At 39.3% G+C, this 21,475-nt stretch overlaps 1 pseudogene; it reads left to right on the forward strand.

The window, feature by feature from the left end:
* Window positions 1-1,075: 1,075 nt before the first annotated feature.
* LOC100654086 (large ribosomal subunit protein eL29-like) lies at window positions 1,076-14,979 on the forward strand (annotated as a pseudogene).
* Window positions 14,980-21,475: the final 6,496 nt, after the last annotated feature.

Here is a 21,475-nt window from a genome sequence, read left to right on the forward strand (position 1 = left end):
CCTGAAAACAAGTTTATCACTAGAGGATTTGAAGGCTGTGGTCCACTATAGGTAACCCATAGCAACAAGAAACTGCAAGCCTAGGTTAACAAAACCCCCACACTAAATGCCTAGCAAAAAAAAAAGCTGTGCTTATTTCCAAACAAAAAAATAATTACTTCAGTGTCTATTATCCTATAAACCACATCTAGCTTGCTACAAAATTTATGAGGCACACTAAAAGATAGGGGAAAAAAAGAGTCTAAGGATATAAAGAAATCAACAAAATCACACTCATGTATGACACAGATGTTGGAATTATCAGCCAGGGAATTTAAAAATAATAATGATTAATAATGTTATAGATTAATAGGAAGGGTAGACAATATCCTAGATCAGATAGGTAATTTCAGTAGAGACATAGAAACAATAAGAAAGTATCAAATGAAAATCCTACAAATAAAAAAAAAAAAACATAGTAAAAGAGATGAAGAATGCCTTCAGCAAAGCATTCAAAAGCTGTGGGACAATATCAAATGGTCTAATGTATGCATAATTGGAATCCTAGAAATAGAAAAAGAACAGGGCAGAAGAAATACTTGAAAGAATTTTTAACGTTAATGTCAGACACCAAAAAGAGATACAGAAGGCTCAGAGAACACCAAGCAGGTAAATACCAACACATGTGCATGCGCACACACACACACACACACACACACACACACACACACACACACACACCTGGGAATATCAAATTAAAACTGCTGTAAACCAAAAATGAAGAGAAAAGCTTGAAGGCAGCCAGAGGAAGAAAAGGGCACGTTGTCTACAGAAGAACAAGGATAAAAATTACAGAAAACTTGGCATCAGGAATCTTGCAAGCAAGAAGACAAAAAGATCTCTATCAAGTGCTGAGAGGCAAAAAGAAAGGAAAAAGAACTGTCAACCCTGAATTCTATACCCAGCAAAAATATCCTTCAAAAATAAAAACTGAAGCAATTTGTTGCTAGAAGACGTACTCTACAGGAAATGTTGAGTGAAATTCCTCAGGCACAAGGAGTTGATACGGGTAAGAAGCTTTAAGCCACACACCGAAATGGAGAGCACTGGAAATGGAATAAACGAAGGTAAAATAAAAGTCAGTTTTTGTATGGTTTTAATTGATCTAAAAGATAACTGTTTAAAACAAAAATAATAACAATTCATTATGTATTTATAGCAATGTAAAAGTAAAATATAGGGACTGGACAATGGGTTGGAGAGAGATGTTGATGAAGAGTGAGCTACTTGTATCAGGTGGACACTTGAGACTGTGTTGGCATCTCCTGCTGGAGGGGAGATAGGAGGGTAGAGAGGGTTAGAAACTGGCAAAATTGTCACAAAAGGAGAGACTGGAAGGGCTGACTCATTAGGGGGAGAGTAAAAAAAAAAAAAAAATTTTTTTTTTTAAGTGGGAGTATGGAATAAGGTGTATATAAGCTTATATGTGACAGACTGACTTGATTTGTAAACGTTCACTTAAAGCTCAATAAAAAATATTTTAAAAAAAAGGAGAGTAATTAATTTTAAAAAAGTAAAATATAAGACAAAAGTAGGTAGAAAATAAAAAAATAGTTTTTTTTTTTTAAATAGGACAGAAGAATTAGAAATTTATTATTATAAGGGCCTTTCACTACTCATGAAGTGGCATAATATTTTTTAAATACAAAAACATAGATAAGTTAAAAGTAAAAAGATGCAGAAAGATATTTTGGTTAGGTATAAAAGGGGACATTATATAATGATAAAGAAGTCAGTTCTCAAAGAAGATATAACAGCTCTAAATATGGATGCACCTAACAAAAGAGTTTCAAAACACATGTGGCAAAAACAGATCTGAAAGGAGAAAATCTGCAACTGTTTTCATTACTTTTAATTTTAGCCATTAGTGGTATCTCACTGTGGCTTTAATTGGCATTTCCCTCATGACTAATGTTGTGTAGTATCTCCTGATGTACTTATTTGCCATCCATAGACCTTTCTTTATAGCCAGTTGTCCATCGCCATCAAGCTGATTTCAACTCATGGCAACCTCATGAGTGTCAGAGCAGAACTGTGCTCCATAGTGGTTTCAATGGCTGATTTTTCAGGAGTAGATTGTCAGGCATTTCTTCTGAGGCACCTCTGGGAGGACTCAAACCTCCATCCTTTTGGTTAGCAGATGAATGTGTTAACTGTTTGCATCACCAAGGGACTTCCTTCTTTGGTATGGTCTCCATTTCTTTTATTTGGTTTTCCCCAAGTTTATAACTTGTCTTTTCATTTCATAACCGTGTAAGTTGTAGAAAAGTTGTAGAGCAGTTTTTAGTTTTGATGAAGTCCAATTGATGAATAACTTTCTTTTATAGATCTTGCTTTTAGTGCTGAATCTATGAAATTTTTGCCTAATTCAAAGTCACTAAGATTTTATTTTATGTTTTTGACTAGAAGTTTTATAGTTTTCTATTTTATGTTTAGATCTATGACCCTTTTTTATTTTTTGTATATGGCATAAGGTATGGATTAAAGTCTTTGTTTTTTGTTTTGCATATGGACAGTCAATTGTTCTAGCACCATTTGTTGAAAATACTGTCCTGGAGCCCTGGTGGCACAGTGTTTAAGAGCTCAGCTGCTAACCAAATAGTCAGCAGTTCAAATCCACTATCTGCTCCTTGGAAACCCTGTGGGGCAGTTCTACTCTGTCCTATAGGGTCGCTATGAGTTGAAATCAACTCAGTGGTAATGGGTTTGAGTTTTTTCTTCTATTTTATTTTTTTTTAATACAACGTGCAGAACAAAGAAGTCCTGAGGAGGAGTGATGTCTTGGGTGGAACGGACATCTGGGGTGTGGACCTAGGGACCTCCCCATCCCTTGTTCCACCACCCACGTTCTTCCCAGCTTCTGTCCCTGAGTCCTGGCTGAGGAGGGGGTCCAAGGGTCTGCAGTTCCCCCTTGCTGTGTTGTTCTCAAACAAACGTGGGGTCCTTTTCATTTTGAGGGTTTTACTTCATCTCCCTCCCCAGAAACACCTGAGTGGGAGATGGTGGAGTAGGGGACGGGGGACTAAACAACCAGCATCAGTGCCATTCTCTGGCACTCCTGAAAAGGAGGAAACAAAACTTTCCCTTCCCCACTGAATTGGCTTTACGGTTTTGTCAAAAATTAGTTGTCCCCACATTGTGGATCTCTTCCTGAACCCTGTGCTCTGTTCCATTGGTCTATTTGGTTATATTGACACCAATACCACACCGTCTTTATTACCATAGTTTTATAATTTGTCATGAAATAAACTTCACTCTTTGTTTTCAGAATTATTTTGGCTGTGATAGGTACTTTGCATTTTTATATGAATTTTAAAGAGTTAGATTGTCATTTTCTTTTTTTTTTAATTCTGATGGGATTTTGGTTGGGATTGTGCTGAATCAATAGATAATTTTGGGAGAAATGAAATCTTAGCATTGAATTTTCTAACCCATTAATATGTATATATTTTTATTTAGGTATTTTTTAATTTACTTCAGCAATATCTTGTAGTTTTCAGTAAGCAGGTCCTGTCAGATACACCTCTAAGTATTTCACATTTTTGATGCTACTATAAGTGATATTTTCTTAAATTTTCAATTTCTAATTATTTTTGCTAGCATTTTGCTAGCATTCTTTTTAGTACTTTGATATTAAACCCTGAAGTTTTACTAAATTCACTTATTAGTTCTAATATATTTTTGAGGATTCTGTCAGATTTTCTAGATAATCATATCATCTGCAAATAAAGACAGTTTTAGTTCTTTTCCAACCTAGATGCTTTTACTTCTTTTTTTTTTTTTTTTTTTTTTTTGCCTTATTGCACCAGCTAAAACCTCCAGTACAATGTTGCATGGAAGTGGTGAGAGCAAACATCTTTTTCTTGTTCGTATATTATAAACTCAAAAATACATTATTATTTTTGCCTAAATAATCAATTACCTTTTGAAAAGATATAAATAAATTTTTGTGTGTATCTCTCTATGTAGTTTCCATTTCTTGTTTTTTATTCTTTGTGTAGGTCTACATTTCCGTCTGGTATCATCTACCTTCTCCCTAAAGGACTTCCTTCAACATTTCTTGTAGTATTTCAGCTTTCGTGTGTCTAAAAAAGTCTTTACTTTGCCTTCAGTTTTGGAAGATAGTCTAAGTTGGCAGTTTTTTGTTTGTTTGTTTTCCACTCTTAAACATGCTGCTTAATTGTTTTCTTGCTTGTCTTGTTTCTGGTGAGAAACTACCACAAAACTTATTTTTGTTCCCTTGTGTATGACATGCTTTTTTTTCTGGGTGCTTTTAAATTTTTCTCTTTATCACTGGTTTTGAGCAACTGCATTACAATGTGCCTTGATTAGGTTGTTTTCATATTTCTTGTGCTTGGGTTTTGCTAACCTCCAAATTTGGAAATTTTTTAGCCATTATACCCTCACATTTTTTTTCTCTCCTACCCACCCTTTGGGATTCTAATTATAAATATGTTGGGTTGTTTGATGTTATCTTACAGCTCTCTGATGCTCTTTTCATGGCTTTTTTTTTTTTTTAATTCTTTTTTCTCTGAGTGTTTTATTTTGGAAGTTTCTATTGCTGTGCCTTCAAAGTTCACTAATATATTCTTCTGCAAAGTCTAATCTGTCATTAATTCCAACAAGAGTAGTTTTCCTTTCAGACATTGTAGTTTTTGTGTCTAGAAGTTTGGATCTGTCTTATATCATCCATGACTCCACTTAATATTTTGAACATTTAGACTAAACTTATAATAACTGTTTTAATGTCCTTGGGTGACAATTCTAATAACTGTCAGTTTTCAGTTAGTTCTGTCTGGTAAATTTTTTTCTCCTCATTACAGGTTGTATTTTCCTGTGTCTTTGCAGGCCTGGAGACCACTGATTGGAGGCCAGAGGTTGTAAACTGTACTTTGTTGGACACTGAATATTTTTTGTATTCCAATAAGTATTCTTTAATTTGTCCCAGGATACAATTACTTGGAAATAGTTTGGTCCTTTTGTGTCTTGTTTATAAGATTTGTTAAGCGGGACCAGAATAACTTTTCACCTGTAAAAAAAAAAAAAAAAAAAAATTATTTTTTATTATTATTTTTTTTTTAGAGCCAATAAACTGCCACAGCTTAGGTAGGACCCTTCTGAGTACTCTACCCCAATGCCCCATGACATTTTCCAATCTGCTTTGTGGGAATAGGCACTGTACCCAGGCTTGTGTGATCACTGGGCACTTTTCCCTCTAATCCCTTTGGGTGTTTTTTCTCTGGTCTTGGTTTGCTTCCTCACATGCATGATCTGATCAGTACTCTGTTGATGACTCAAAAGGGCTTTCCACACATCTCTAGAGTTTTCCATGCAGCTCTCTCTTCTCTGATACTTTGTCCTGTCTCAGCTATGTGTCTTCAATTCAGGGAGACCTCTGGGCTCTGCCTGCGTAACACTCTGTGCTGTGCCCTAAAATCTCAAGGCAGTAGCTGAGGCAATTGTGGGGTTTACCTCATTTGGTTACCATCTCTTAAGAATTACTGTCCTTCACTTCAAAAACGAATATGAAATAAAGACTTTCTGTCAAGTAAAAGCTGAAACAACTTATCACCAACAGATCTTTAGCAAAAATGTTAGAGGAAGTTCTTCTGGCAAAAGAAAACTGATACCAGATGGAAATTTGAATCTACACAAAGAAATGCAGAGTGCCCTAAATAGTAAATATGTGGGTAAATATAAAATCCCTTTTTTTTTTTTTTTTTTTTTTAATGCATAGGCAGGTTTCCCAGTATCACTTACTGAATAGTCCATTGCTTTCCTACTGAAATGAAATGTCTCATTTTTACATGTTAAATGCCTTGGATCTGTTTGTAAATTCTCTATTTTATCCTAGTGATTTATTTGTCTATAATTGCACGATACTACTGTGAGAAAAAAAGCCAAACCTTTTGCCATCAAGTCGATTCTGATTCATAGCAACCCTGTAAGACAGAGTGGAACTGCTCCATCGGGTTGGTTTCCAAGGAGCAGCTGGTGGATTCCAACTGCCTACCTTTTGGTTAGCAGTCAAAGACTTAACCACTGTGCCACCAGGGCCCCATGACAATACCTTTCTGTGTTTATTTCAATAGCTATATTATTTGTTTTAATATTCGTTAGGGTAAATTCATTTCATTTTTCTTCGTTTACAAATTCTCCTTGATAATTTCCCCCACGTTTATTCTATGATACAGAGCCCTGGTGACACAGTGGTTAAGAACTATGGCTGCTAACCAAAAAGGCTGGCAGTACAAGCTTTAAAATCAATTTTTCCAGTCTATGCCTCTCCCCCTCCCCAAAATTATAAAATCTCATTGAGATTCTGACTAAATTTGTAATAAATTCATATGTTAGTTTTCATTTCAACAGTTAGCTGAGACCCAGTTTCCATTAGTAGACAGGATGGAGAAAGAAGTCAAGGGATTCTGGACCTGGATAAAATCATGAAATGCTATATTTCCTGAAGCAGCAGCAGCTTATGAGAATCACTCAATAAATGCCTTGTTGAATGTTGACTGGGAAGGGGTCAGAGCTGAGGGAGAGCATCCTGGATCAGTTGAGGAAGGGAAGAGACAAAAGACTACATGCATGTAATGGTAATTCTGATTGAGCTAGCTCAGTGGCCTCTCTTGGAAACATGATCAGCTTTTTCTTGAGGGGTGACTTTATTCCAAAAGATTCATTTAAGCAATGGAGGGAGGGGGAGTGGGGCTACCAAAAATCTGAGGAGGTATACAGAGACAGCTGGGGAGAAATGTTTTAGTCCTTGGCCATGGGCCAGCCCATGGCTGTGCCACTTATTTTTGTATGTGCTGTTCAACATTCTCAAGATAAGGTAAAAGAGGACATGAAAACGTGGTTTTTTAAAAAAGCTTAAAAAAAGGTGCTATTAAGTACTAGATAATTAAAAAAAATAAAACCACTAAAAGATTATATCTTCAAAGAATTTAAATTTCCCCAATGTGCAAAGAGGTCTCTTTCAACCAAGACAACGGCAACACTTCCCGTGGGTAATCTGGAGCTCACAGTAGGGACAAGAAGGGTGAGGACTGAGATACCTGGGCTCTTGGGTTCTAATCCACCTGAGGCAGATGCAGCTGAGCTCAATGCCTCAGTGAAAGGAGGTGCACCAAAAGCAAACCTTGACTTATTCATAGCTTTGTTGCGAGCTGACAGTTCCTCATCCCAGATGTGATTTTATTTCCCAACTGAAACTTTAAACTCTGCAGGTTTTGAGATAAAAGCTTAAAACACTCCCCATAGAAGTGTGCTCATATTTTGCCTAAATCCTTTCAGACAAGAATTTCAGAGAACTATCAAAAGTACGCAGTGTCAGGGTTCACATGTCTCCATCTTTCATGTGAAGGAACAAGAGGAGAGGGGAGTGTTGAAGTCACTTTGAGTGGAGGATGACGAATATAAAGCTGAGAGTGGAACATATACTAGGAATCTTGCCACACTGAGAGCACCTTTCTCCCTGCTTCAGTGGACAGACAGTTCAGAAATATTCAATTTGGTTCAGAGCTGTGCCCCGGGAAGTGGCTTGATAACTACATACATCGCAGACATAGCAAATATTCCTTAAAGTGGATCCTCAGCCCTACATTAGTGACTGGGCAGATCCAAAGGAAGGGCAAGATGAGATCTCTGACTTTGACAGGCTTATAATCTCCTTGGCGGAGAAAGACGTAGAAACATAACGCAGGATTGTAATACCAGGTTGGTGGCTTGAACTCAGAGGCTCTACAGGAAAAAAACCTGGTAATCTGCTTCTGTAAAGATCATAGCCAAGAAAACTCTATGGGGCAGTTCTACTCTGTCACATGGGATCAATATGAGTTGGAATCGACTTGGCAGCACCCAACAACAACAACAATACCATGCGTTCCTTGAGGTTGGAGACTATCTTACTCAAATCTGTAACCCCAGGACCTGGCTCAAAAAATAATAATAATAAGCTAAATTAAATACTTGCTATATACACAAAAGAGAAAGGTAGGTAATAAGTGCTGAATGGGCTCTAAGAATGGAGAGTACATGATGGTCCAAATGGAGAGGAAAGGATATAGGCTAAAGGATGAATTTCTGCATGAACATTGAGCTCAACTCCTTTCCTCTCATTGTGTACTGTAGAATATAAGAGGGGAAATAGGTGTCCCCAGTGAACACTTTCTTTATCCAGGGGATAACTGATCTTAGAGATGTAAAAGTGAAGAAGTCAAGCATGGTCCCTGCCCCTGACACTCCCAGGGGGCCATGGGGCATGTGCTGGTCTTACCTCTGACCTCCCTTTGTCCTGGGTTACAAAACTGTCTTCACATCAAAGGTTAACACATTCTTTTCTTTCTCTTTCCACCCATAGAGAGAAAGAAGCCCATTAGGATCCCTGAGTGTAGTGAAAAGGTTAGCGGTGACTGTAAACAGCAGATTATTCCCAGCCTCTTGGGAATCTCTAATGAGGAGAAACTGTCACGCTCAAATTCTCTCGTGACAGTTACTTCGGGGAGGTTCCCTTGGGAAACATTGACTGGACAAAATGTGGTTTTTGTACTATGCATAATCCATTACTCCCAGGAAAAGAATGGGGTTGAAAATAGTTCCAGGATGCTATAGTTAGCAGCACGATCCTCATAGCAATAAGGAAATAAAATGGAGAGCCCTATCTCAAAAGCATATCCCTGTCTCCTGCCTTTATTTTTATTTTTTCCATTTTCACTGCCACCTCTCTGAGGTAAAATGTGGATTGTCTCCCCAAACACCTACTCTAGATCCTAAGGTGTCCCTGGATCCATTCCCTGACTTCACTGGCTATATACCTGTTCTCTGACATTTTCCACTTAAATCCAACACATCTTCAGAGTTCCACTGAACAACTTTACTGTAAAGCAGGGGTTGAAAAACTAAGGCTAGTGGTCCAAGTCCAGCCTGCTGCCTGTTTTTGTCAAAAAAAGTTTTATTCAAACACAGCCACATCCATTCATTTATCTATTGTCCATGACTTCTTTCACACTGAAACAGCAGAGTTGAATAGTGTGACAGAGATCATATGGCCTGCAAAACCTTAAATATTTGCTCTCTGACCCTTTACAGAAAAAGTTTCCCAAACCCTGCTATGGAGTGTGAGAAATGTAGGGCACAAATTCTATGACTTGTAAGACAAATTGGATCACAGATACAGTTGTTTGTGGGAAGGAAATTGTGTTTATATCTATTTTTTTTAGATTATGTGAATTTTATGTTGCTTGGCGTCATTTATATTTGATCATAAGAATCCAATGATATTTATATCTGTATTTCTGATTTTTTTTTTTTTTTGGTTTCTGGAGCAGCTAAAACTAAAAGCTAACTCATTCCATTAGGTTCAAAGCAGGGCTGGTAAATAGAGAAGTAAAACATTTTGGGATCAACTCAAAGGAAATTTTTCAAGATAGTATTTGAGAACTAGAAGTTAGAGCAACATCTTTTCTTGGTATGTACCCTTCTTTCTTGAGTCAAACTATCAAGTGAACCAGAGGAAATAGAAAAACAGTCAGACTTCATGAGGTTAGTGTCTTATTCAATTTGGAAGGAAGGAGATAATCTCAAAAAAATGAAAGGGAAAATCTTGAGATGACCTCCTAAAATGAAGCCCTACCAAGAAAGAAGAATTCTGAAGGCATGAAGATCTTGCTTGTTGTAGATGATCATATATTAGACTTCCTGAGAGACCATTAGAGCAGAAAGGAACTCTTACTGAGCAAGCAATTGTTTTGCTTACAATCATTTTGATATAAGATAATCTGTAGTTATGTCTTCACAGTCAATTGATAGTTGATTGGTTCTGATAAGACGTCTATGTTTTGAATTTGCTAGACATGGCTTTTTTTTATTGAGAGGAAAATTTGCTCAGCTAGCATGGCGTAGTGGTTAAGTGCTGCAGCTGCTAACCAAAAGGTCAGCAGTTCGAATCCTCCAGGCGCTCCTTGGAAACTCTATGGGGCAGTTCTACTCTGTCCTATAGGGTCACTATGAGTCCGAATCAACTCGACAGCACTGGGTTTTTTGGAGCATCTCTGACAGACCTACAGTCCAACAGAGTAGCACAGAGGTGCTGGCTCATTGCCATCTAGTGGCTGTACAGAGTAATAGCTTTAACTCTGAGAGGGAGACCTAGCTGAAGCTGGGGAATTGAAGGAAGTCCCAGGATTGAATCTTATGCAACAGACTTCAATTGACTTTGTTCACGTTGAAAGTGTGGGACATATTTGCAGCTGATATAGTTGCATAACGAAAAAACTAAGAAATGCTATTAAACTATTAGAATTAATCAGGGAATTTGGTAGAGACTGAAGATAGGATAAATATACAAAAATGTAAAACTTTTCTTTATACTAGCAATAACCGACGTAAAACAGAAATGAAAAAAATAATAGTAATCCCCTTTTGCATTAGCTACGAACGCTTGGGAGGACTGGTGTCCTCTCCTCCAGGAGGCTTATCATATCCTTCAGCAAAGTATTCAAGATTGTGACACTGACCTTATAGGTTTCTGATCCTCCTTGAGGCTCTCAGGACTAATTTCACCCTGCTTCACACACCCATTTTACATCAATTCCCATCATAAGCACAAGCCTTCCCATTAGCAGTTTTCATAGAGCCTCTCTGCTCCACACTACTCTGAACAAACTCTAATCTGACCCAACACTCTATGCCTGTCTTTCCTTAGAAATTCTTTCATTGAGCTTTCTCAAACTTTTCATTCATAATCAGAAACCCAGTCTCTGGATGGTTGTCCTCAGAGAACTGTACCTCCCTGCAGCCCCCTGGCAAGGCAGCTATTTTTTTCTCCCACACATCGTGTTACTCAGTATCAGGAAAGACATAAGCATATTTGTTTTTCACCACTGCCTCTTCCCACTCTGAAACCAGCTTCATGCCTTCTCTTTCTCCAAACATTTTATTTCCTCTCCCCTAAACTCTCAGTTGATGACTTCATCTTGCACTTAGAAAATAGGAGCCATCATTGAAGAGGCCCTCTTCCCAGTCCAAATGGAACCAGTGGTTCTCAGCCAGGGCCAATTTAACCCCAAGGGAACATTTGGCAATGTCTGAAGACATTTTTTGATTGTCACAACTGGGGTCAAGGGTTCTACTGGCATCAAGTGGTAAGGAACCAGGGATGCTACTAAACAGCCTCCAATGCACACGACAGTCTCCACAACAAAAAACTCTCTGGCCCAGAGTGTCAATAGTTCCAAGGTTGAGAAATCCTGGTAATGACCAACCGGCATAGACACCCCTCTCTTCTCTTTTTGCAATAGACGTGTCTCCACCCCATCAAAACCAGTCATCTCTCATTCTCAAGGAAATTTCTTCTGAATTTATCCCCTTTCTTTATGTATCTTCATCTCTCCCTTTGTAAGTATTCAATCATTCAACAAAAATATTCTGAACTTTACTATATGCCAGGCACTCTTCTAAGTGCTGAGGATACAAAATTGATGAAATTTCCTGCCCTTGTGGAACTTACATTCTAGTGGAGGAAAACAATCAACATTATAAGTAAGTAAAATACACAATATTAGACAGTGGTGAGTGAAAAAGAAGAAAATAATAAGACAGAAAGAGGAACAGAAAGTGTATCTGAAGGCAGGGTAGCCAGAAAAGGGCTCGCTGATATGCTGAGATTGAATAAAACCCTGAAGGAAGTGAGGGAGAGACTAATGTAAATATCTCGGGGAAGGGCATTCTAGGCAGAGGGAAAAACAAGTGCCAAGAGGAAGCATGCCTGGTGTGGAGTTTGTATGAGGAGTCCAAGGAACAGAGAAGAGGCTGGTGTAACTGGGGCAGATCAACCAAGAGTTATAGAAGACAAAGTCAAAGACAATGAAGGCCAGATCATGGTATGATTTTGGCTTTTTCTCATCTAAGTGAAATGGAGAGATTTTGGAGGATTTCAGCGAAGGATTTCATCCCCTGACTTAGTCTTTAGCACACACACATACACAAAAACCAGTGGCCATCATGTCAATTCTGACTCACGGTGACACCATGTGTACCAGAGCAGAACTGTGACCATAGAGTTTTCAGTGGTTGATTTTTTGAAAGTAGATCGCCAGGCTTCTCTTCTAAGATGTCTGTGGATGGATGCCAACCTCCAACCCTTCAGTTAGTAGTCAAGCACTTAACCATTTGTGCCACCCAGGCTTTAACCACAGTGGTCAGCAAACTACAGCCAAGAGGCCACTGCCTGTTTTGTAAATAAAGTTTTATTGGAACACAGCCACACCCATTTATTTCCATACTGTCTGTCTGCTTTTGAGCTACAATGATAGAGTAGTTATGACAGAGGCTATACTATTTGCAAAGCCTAACATATTCACTCTCTGACCCTTTTCAGAAAAAGTAAAAGATTCAAGGAAAAACTTAATAAAGTCACAAAGCTCAAAAACCATAAATGAAAAGGCATAAAAATTTATGTTCACTTGGTAAAAGTACAAATTACAAATAGGAAATTAGAAAAAATATTACAACTAAAGAGTTCCTAAGACGCACGAAAAGTCCCTACAAAATGATAGAAAAGAGACTGAAACTCCAGAAAAAAAATAGACCGTTCTTAGAAGAGAAATTGCAAATGGCCAATAAATCTATTAGAAGATCCTCAACCTCACTAATGATCAGATAAATACAAACTAAAACCACAAGAAAATACCATGTGTCACTGCAGAATTCATCCGAGTAATAACAATTAGTGCTAATGGGGATGCAGGGGGACAGGCACTTCTGTCCATCGCCAATGGTGATGTGAATTGCTTCAGACTTTTGAAAAAATGACCTGGCAATAGGCTTTAAATTGAAATAGATGTATTTCTTGAGTAAACAATCCCACTTTAGGGAATCTATCCTATAAAAACAAAAGTACCAGTACACACACACACACACACACACACCAGTTGCCAGCATGTCAATTCTGACTCATGGTGACCCCATGTGTATCAGAGCAGAACTGTGACCCTAGAGTTTTCGGAGGCTGAGTTTTTGAAAGTAGATTGCCAGGTTTCTCTTCCAAGATGTCTCTCAATGTATATATACATATACATACACATGTACACATACATATATGCACTAGGATTTTTTGCAACAGTATTCATCCTGGCAAACAGGCATTAAAAAAGAAAGAAAAAAAAATCTAATAATAAGAATTAATACTATTGCTATTAAAAATGTTGCACTTGAGGTAAAATGCTAATTTCCTTAATACACAAGAAGGTTCCATGAATCAATATTGAAAAGAGCAAATGATCCAATGGTTGGTATCTGAGTATGCTATCATATGTCTTAATCTCAGGTTGTTGTCTGGTGGTGGTGTTTCTCTGTCCAAAGGACTCCCTTAAATATTTCTTGCAAGATTGATCTGGTTTTTACCAGTTTCTTTAATTTCTGTTTATCTGGGAATGTCTTAGTTTTGCCATAGCATTTGAGAAAAAAATTTGCTGGCTACATAATTCTCGGTTGGCAATCTTTTTTCTTTCAGAGTTTTATATATGTCGTCCTATTGCCTTCTTGCTAACAGAGAAATCAGAGATTAGTCTTATTGGTTCCCCTTTGTAGGTGACAGTTCATTTTTCCCGATATGCTCTCAGGATTTTTTTCTTTGTCTTTGGTTTTGGAAATGATGTCTATATCATTTTGATTATCATATGTTTTGTGACTTTCTTTTGAGGTCTACCCTGTATGTGATTTGTCAAGCTTCTTGGATGGATATCTTCTTGTCTTTCATGATATTAGGGAAATTTTCTGCCAGCAAATCTTCAAAATTTTTCTCTGGGTTTTTTTTTTTTTTTTTTTCTCCTCCTGTTCTGGAATTCCTTCCATTTGATGCTCAGGATTCCAGGATTGTCATCTGTAACTGTTTCACTTTGTTTCTTGGATCCTTGCTGCAGAAGCATGGCGTAGTGTGTCTAAGCCACCATCTTGGCTCTGCGTAATTAGTTAACATGAGGTTATACTAGAGTAGAATGGGCCATTAATCGGATATGACTCATTTCCTTTATAAGAGGAGGAGAAGAGACACAGATATACAGAGGGAAGAAAGCCATGTGAAAATGGAAGTAGAGATTGGAGTGATGTGCCACAAACCCAGGAACACCTGAGGCCACCAGAAGCTGGAAGAGACAAGCAAAGATTCCACCCTAGAGCCTTCAAAGGGAGCATGGCTCTATCAATACCTTTATTTCAGACTTCTAGCCTCTGGAACATGAGTGAATAAACTTCTGTTGTTTTAAGTCACCCAGTTTGACAGCAGTCCTAGGATATTAGAACAGTAGGGAATGAATGAAATGCATTTTGGTATATCCATATGGTGGAAAACTAGGAAGCCATTCAAAAGAACAAAACAAAATAATAAAAATGAATGAGGTGCTCCTTCAGTGCCTGGTGCTCTAGGAGCTGCATGCACTGGTACAGACATCACCAAGTCTAAGAACTGCACCACACACAGCCAGTCCTGAAAATGGCACAGAAATGACATCAAGAAACCCCAATCACAACAATATGAATCTCTTAAGGGGATGGACCCCAAGTTTCTTGTGGAACAAGCACTTTGCCAAGAAGCACGATAAAAATGGCCTGAAGAAGATGCAGGCCAACAATGCCAAGGTCATAGATACACATGCTGAGGCTGTCAAAGCTCTCATAAAGCCCAAGGAGGTCAAACCCAAGATCCCAAGGAGCATCAACCACAAGGTCAGTCGACTCACCTATACAGCCCATCCCAAGCTTGAGAAGAGTGCTTGTGCCTGCGTTGCCAAGGGTCTCAAGCTCTACTGGCCAAAGTCCAAAGCCAAGCCTCAAAGGAAGGCCAAAGCTCAAGCCAAGACTTGGACTGAGGTTCTGGCTCTGGATCAGCCTCCCAAAGGTGCCCAGGCCCCCACAAAGGCTCCAGAGTGGTCCCCCATTTAAGGACAGGACTGGTGTGGCTCCCTGGGCTGCCATCTACATGCAGCTGGTGCCCTTCTGTAGTATTTGTACAAATAAGCCTGAGGCAAGGGGGAGGGAGGAAATGAATGAGGCACTTTTACATGTACTGATATGAAAAAAAATTCAAGATATATACTAAGTGAAAAAAAAAAAAAGTGAAGAAAATGTGGGAAGAACTTTACCCAGAAAAGAATGTATATATTTTTATGCATAGACTATCTCCATAAGGCTTCAGAACATACTGGTAACAGCAATTGTTCTATGGAAAGGAAGTGATTGGCTGTGGGATAGGGATACAGAGAAGAATTAATTATCACTGATGAACATTTAGTCCCTTATTTTTATCATGTGCATATACCATCTTTTCAAAAATAAGTACATTTTAATTTTAAAAAAGATCTATAAGTGTGGAATTGGAGGTGTGCCTCCAATATATTATTAGATAAGTATACGAAGCTTTAGAGTAAATGTGTGTGGAGAGTGATATGTGCAACATGATTCCATTTTTGTTAAAATGCTGAATAAAACCCAGCTATAAGCAGAGTTTTGTTTTTTTTTTTTAATAAGCAGAGGTTCAGCAAAAAAGAGGAAGACTGTCAACGAGACAGATTGACACAGTGGCTGCGACAATGGGCTCAAACAGAACAATGAATATGAGGATGGCACAGGACTGGGCAACGTTTTGTTCTGTTGTACACAGGGTCACTATGCGTCGGAACTGACTCCACGGCACCTAACAACAACAACAACATATGTATATAGCTTATACATTTCACCCAGAGTCCCTGGGTGGTGCAAAGGGTTAAGCACTCAACTCCTAATTAAAAGGCTGACAGTTCAAATTCACCCAGAAATACCTCGGAAGAAAATCCTGGTGATCTGCTTCCAAAAGGTCACAGCCTTGAAAACTCTATGGAGCACAGTTCTACTCTGCAACACATGGGGGCTCTATGAGTCAGAATCAACTTGACGCCAACTGATTTGGTTTGGGGTTTATATGTATACACTCATATGGACACAGAAATATGTGGCACAAACTATGAACATAAATTGTCTTGGCGGAGATGCATTTTGGATGGCTGAGAGTGATGAGTAGCATTTCCTTATATCTCTTTTTTATTAGATTTCTTTCGAAAAATAAACCATCACTCTATAATGTTAAAAATCTAAGGCAGTAAAAAAAAAAAATGTCTGGGTGGGATTGTAAATTTGTTTTCTTCATTACACTTGTTGTACTTTCTGATTTTATATATATATATATATTTGCATTGATCTGGAAACTATAAACTGTTCATTTTACATTGTCAGCATCATTCTCCCATAGGTGCCTTCTCCAGACCTGTGCACTGTGGCCTCAAGCTTTCCAGTCCAGAGATGCAGTAGACATTTGCCTCAAAACACAATTCCATTTAATCCCACGCTGCAATTAAAAATGTTTAACACAACTACATGGGCACTTACTGTCTTCACTTCTTATTTAAGCATTGACATAACCAGTAACCAGTACAGCTGATTCTGACTTATGACAACCCCATGTATATCAGAGTAGAACTGTGCTCCATAACGTTTTCAGTGGTTGATTTTTCAGAAGTAGGTCGCCGTGCCTTTCTCTCAAGACACCTCTGGGTGGAATCAAACCTCCAACCTTTCAGTTAGTAGCTGAGCACATTAACTGTTTGCACCACCCAGAGACTTCCCATTGAACTAAGCTTCAGTGACAAGTCTTTGTTTTGAATTTTATTTTGTTCACCATGGCTTATTTACTTTAATGTTGATTTCTTTAAGTATTGCACTCCTATCTTTTTTGTTGGTCTTTTTATTGTACTTTAAGTGAAAGTTTACAAATCAAGTCAGGCTCTCATACAAAAATTTATATACACCTTGCTATATAGTCCTAGTTTCTCTCACCCTAATGAGACATCACACTCCTTCTCTCCACCCTGTGTTCCCGTGTCTGTTTAGCCAGCTTCTGTCCCCCTCTGCCTTCTCACCTCCCCTCCAGACAGGAGCTGCCCACACAGTCTCATGTGTCTACTTGAGCCAAGAAGCTCACTCCTCACCAGTATCATTTTCTATCTTATACTCCAGTCCAATCCCTGTCTGAAGAGTTGGCTTTGGGAATGGTTCCTGTCTCGGGCTAATGGAAGGTCTGGGGACCATGGCCTCTGGGGTCCTTCTAGTCTTAGTCAGACCGTTAAGCCTGATCTTTTTATGAGAACTTGAGGTCTGCAGCCCACTGCTCTCTTGCTCCATCAGGGAATCTCTCTTGTGTTCCCTGTCAGGGCAGTCATCGGTTGTAGCCAGGCACCATCTGGTTCTTCTGGTCTCAGGCCGATGTAGTCTCTGATTTATGTAGCCCCTTCTCTTTCTTGGGCTCATATTTGCCTTGTATCTTTGGTGTTCTTCATTTTCCTTTGCTCCAGGTGGGTTGAGACCAATTGATGCATCTTAGATGGCCTCTTGCTAGCGTTTAAGACCCCAGATACCACTCACCAAAGTGGGATGCAGGATGTTTTCTTAATAGATTTTATTATGCCAGTTGACTTAGATGTCTCTTGAACCCATGGTCCCCAAACTCCCACCCCTGCTGCTCTGGCCTTGGAAGCATTCAGTTTATTCAGGAAACTTCTTTGCTTTTAGTTTAGTCCAGTTGTGCTGACCTCTCCTGTATTGTTTGTTGTCTTCCCCTTCACCTAAAATAGTCCTAGTCTACTATCTAATTAGTGAATACTGCTCTCCCTCCCGCCCTCCCCACTCTCGTAAACATCAAAGAATATTTTTTTCTCTATTTAAACTATTTCTTGAGTTCTCGTAATAGTGGTCTCATACAATATTTGTCCTTTTGCAAATGACTAATTTCACTCAGCATAATGCCTTCTGGATTCCTCTATGTTACAAAACGTTTCACGGACTCATCATTGTTCTTCATCGATACATAGTATTCCATTGTGTGAATATACCATAATTTGTTTATCCATTCATCCGTTGATGCGCACCTTGATTGCTTCCATCTTTTTGCTATTGTAAACAGTGCTGCAATGAACATGGGTGTGCATAAATCTGTTTGTGTAAGGGCTCTTATCTCTCTAGGATATATTCCAAGGAGTGGGATTGCTGGATCATACGGAGGTTCTATTCCTAGCTTTTTAGGAAGTGCCAAATCGATTTCCAAAGTGGCTATACCACTTTACATTCCCACTAGCAGTGTATAAGTGTTCCAGTCTCTCCACAACCTCTCCAACATTTATTATTTTGTGTTTTTTGGATTAATGCCAGTCTTGTTGGAGTGAGATGGAATCTCATTGTAGTTTTGATTTGCTTTTCTCTAATGACTAATGACCGTGAGCATTTCCTCATGTATCTGTTAGCTATCTGAATGACTTCTTTAGTGAAGTTGCATTACTATCTTGATTAATGAGATTTTTGGAGCCCCTTAAATTTTACTCCCAAGGGAGATACCTCACTTAGTCACCCTAGCCCAGGCCCACTCAGGCTAATCTGAGGAGTAGCAGAGAAAGCAAAATGACAAGGTGGGACCAGACCCAGATATTTCCAGCTTAGTGCTAGAACAAGGCCCTGGGACACCACCGTGCCAGGTTAATCTTTGTTGCTGGGTGGCAGGAGGTCTGGGAGGTGCCAGGGAGGGAAGGGAACGTTCATGGCTCATGGCAGTAACTACTTCCTAACCAGCACAGAGCATTTCAGTGTTTGAACAGCTGGTACAGTCACATCAGTTTCTTTCAGCTGAATAGGTGCCCTACTTAAGGCCATGTTTATAACTTAATATAAACCACTCTAGTTTCCTGTCTGAGGACATGACCTTAAACTTATAATCATTGGCTCCTCCAGCCACGATTATCATGAGAAGCTAACTTCTTATTTGTTGGTGAGTCAACTTCACTCATCCCTGCAGCCCCCATAGAAGAGACAGGAGCTCTCTCCCTAGAATCGTCTTTGCAGTGAAGGAAAATATGTGAGTGTATGGAATTCATTCTCTTTAAATTGTTCAGAGATGATTTAACCAAGTGTGCTACCAGCAACCGCTCCTTTTTGTATCAAACATTCAGATCATGTTCGCAGTCACTGAAACACCACCACTCAGGCCTGCTGAGAAATCAGACAGCCAGCATAATCTCTGAAGTAAGCAGAAGCTTATTTGTGACCCTGACAAGTGGAACTTGTGTGAAAGAGGAAAACCGCCTCCAAGTTTGTCGCCTTCATGCTTCTCATTAAATCCGAAATCACCATCACTTCCTGAGAAATTCCCAGGCAGCCCAGGCAGCTCTCTGGAGAACTTTTGACATTGCTGAAGATAGCCAACTTTGCCAGTGTTCAGCACAAAGCATGGTTTTGTGAGTAGCCAGGGGAACGGGGTATATGCAAAGTGAAGAGGCTAGAGTTCAGTAGGCACTCCTCATGTTGCCACTTACTGTTGTTGAGTTGGCCACCAACTCATGGTGACCCCATGCACGATGAAAACTATAGGGTTTTCACTGGCTGATTTTCAGAAGTATAAAGCCAGGCCTTTCTTCCTAGTCTGTTTTAGTCTGGACGCTCCACTGAAACCTGTTCAGCATCACAGCAACACACAAGCCTCCACTAACAGATGGGTGGTGAGTGCACTTGAGGTGCATTGCCTGGGAATGGAACTCCAGTCTTGTGCGTGGAAGGTACGAATTCAACCACTGAGCCAACTCTGCCTCCCAGGCACTCCTCGTACTGCCACTCAAAGGTCCGGCCCACCTAGACTTCTCCCATCAGAATTCACTCAGCTGATGTTGCCCAGGAACGCAAAGACAGAGGAAGCACAGCCCCTCTACAGGTATCTGGGTTTTTCATTTGTTTCTTGTGCTGTGTTGTCAGCTAAAAAATGTTGGAGGAAGCTTCTGGCTCATGATGGCAGACCGGGCACACATATTTGCTTTCTGTCCCTCTTGTTCATGATGGCAGACCAGGTACACATATTTGCTTTCTGTCCCTCTTGAGACTGTCCCCCCCAACCAAAATATGAATGTGCCAAAGCCCTGCCATTCCAGAAACCACCAGTAAAACTGTGATGTATTAAATTGGCAGAGCAAGGAAACAAACCACTTGACAGAGGATACTTATGGAGCTTTCTTAGGGAAGGATTTTTTTGATTTGTTTTTAATTTTACTGTGTTTTAGGTGAAAATTTACAGTGCAAATTAGTTTTTTGTTCAAAAATTTTATACACAAATTATTTTGTGACATTTGTTGCAGTTCCCACAATGTGTCAGCACTCTCCCCCTTTTCCTTTCTACCCTGGGTTCTCAGGGTCCATTCATCCAGTTTTCCTGTCCCTTCCTGCCTTCTCATCTTTGCTGTTGGGCAGGTATTGCTCATTTGGTCTCCTATACTTGATTGAACTAAAAAGCATGTTCCTCACATATGTTATTGTTTTATAGGTCTATCTAATCTTTGGCTGACATGTGGACATCAGGAGTGGCTTCAATTCTTAGTTAACAGGGTGAGCAGAAACGATAGTCTCAGGTGTTCCTCTAGTCACTCTCAAACCAGTAAGTCTGGTCTTTTTTTGTGAATTTGAATTTTGTTCTACATTTTTCTCCCACTCTGCCCAGGACCCTCTATTGTGATGCCTGCCAGAGCAGTCAGTGGTGGTAGCCCAGCATCATCTAGTTCTTCTGGGCTCAGGCCGGTGGAGGCTGTGTTTCATGCAGTCCGTTAGACCTTTGGCCGAATATTTTCCATGTGTCTTTGGTTTTCTTCATTCTCCTTTGCTTCAAATGAGCTGGGACCAATAGACGTATCTTAGATGGCTTCTTGCAAGCTTTTAACATCCCAGATGTTACTCACCAAAGTAGGATGTAGAACATTTTCTTTATGAACTGTGTTATGCCAATTGACCTAGATGTTCCCCCAGACCATGGTCCCCAGCCCTGAGCCCCAGTAACTCAGTTCCTCCAGGTGTTTGGATGTGTCTGGGAAGCTTCTATGACATTATCTTGGTCAAGCTGTGCTGACTTCCCCTATATTGTGTGTTGTCTTTCCCTTCGCCAAAGTTAACACATACCTACTATCTAATTCGCATTTTCCCTTCTCCTCCTCTCCCTTCCCTACTAACCATCAAAGATTGTTTTTTTCTGTGTATAAACCTTTTCTTGAGTTTTTAAAATAGTGGTCTTATACAATATTTGTCCTTTTTTGATTGACTTATTTCACTCAGCATAATGCCTTCCAGATTCATCCATGTAGTGAGATGTTTCATGGATTCATCATATTTCTTTATCATTGGGTAGTATTCCATCGTGTGTATGTATCATAATTTGTTTATCTATTCATTTGTTGATGGGCACTTAAGTTGTTTATGTCATTTTTCTATTGTGAGTAATGCTACAATGAACATGGGTGTGCATATGTCTATTTGTATGACTGCTCTTATTTCTCTAGGATATATTCCTAGGGGTGGGATTACTGGATTGTATAGTATTTCTATTTCT

The sequence above is a fragment of the Loxodonta africana genome, chromosome 1 (assembly GCF_030014295.1).
Source record: "Loxodonta africana isolate mLoxAfr1 chromosome 1, mLoxAfr1.hap2, whole genome shotgun sequence".
NCBI classification, from domain to species: domain Eukaryota; kingdom Metazoa; phylum Chordata; class Mammalia; order Proboscidea; family Elephantidae; genus Loxodonta; species Loxodonta africana.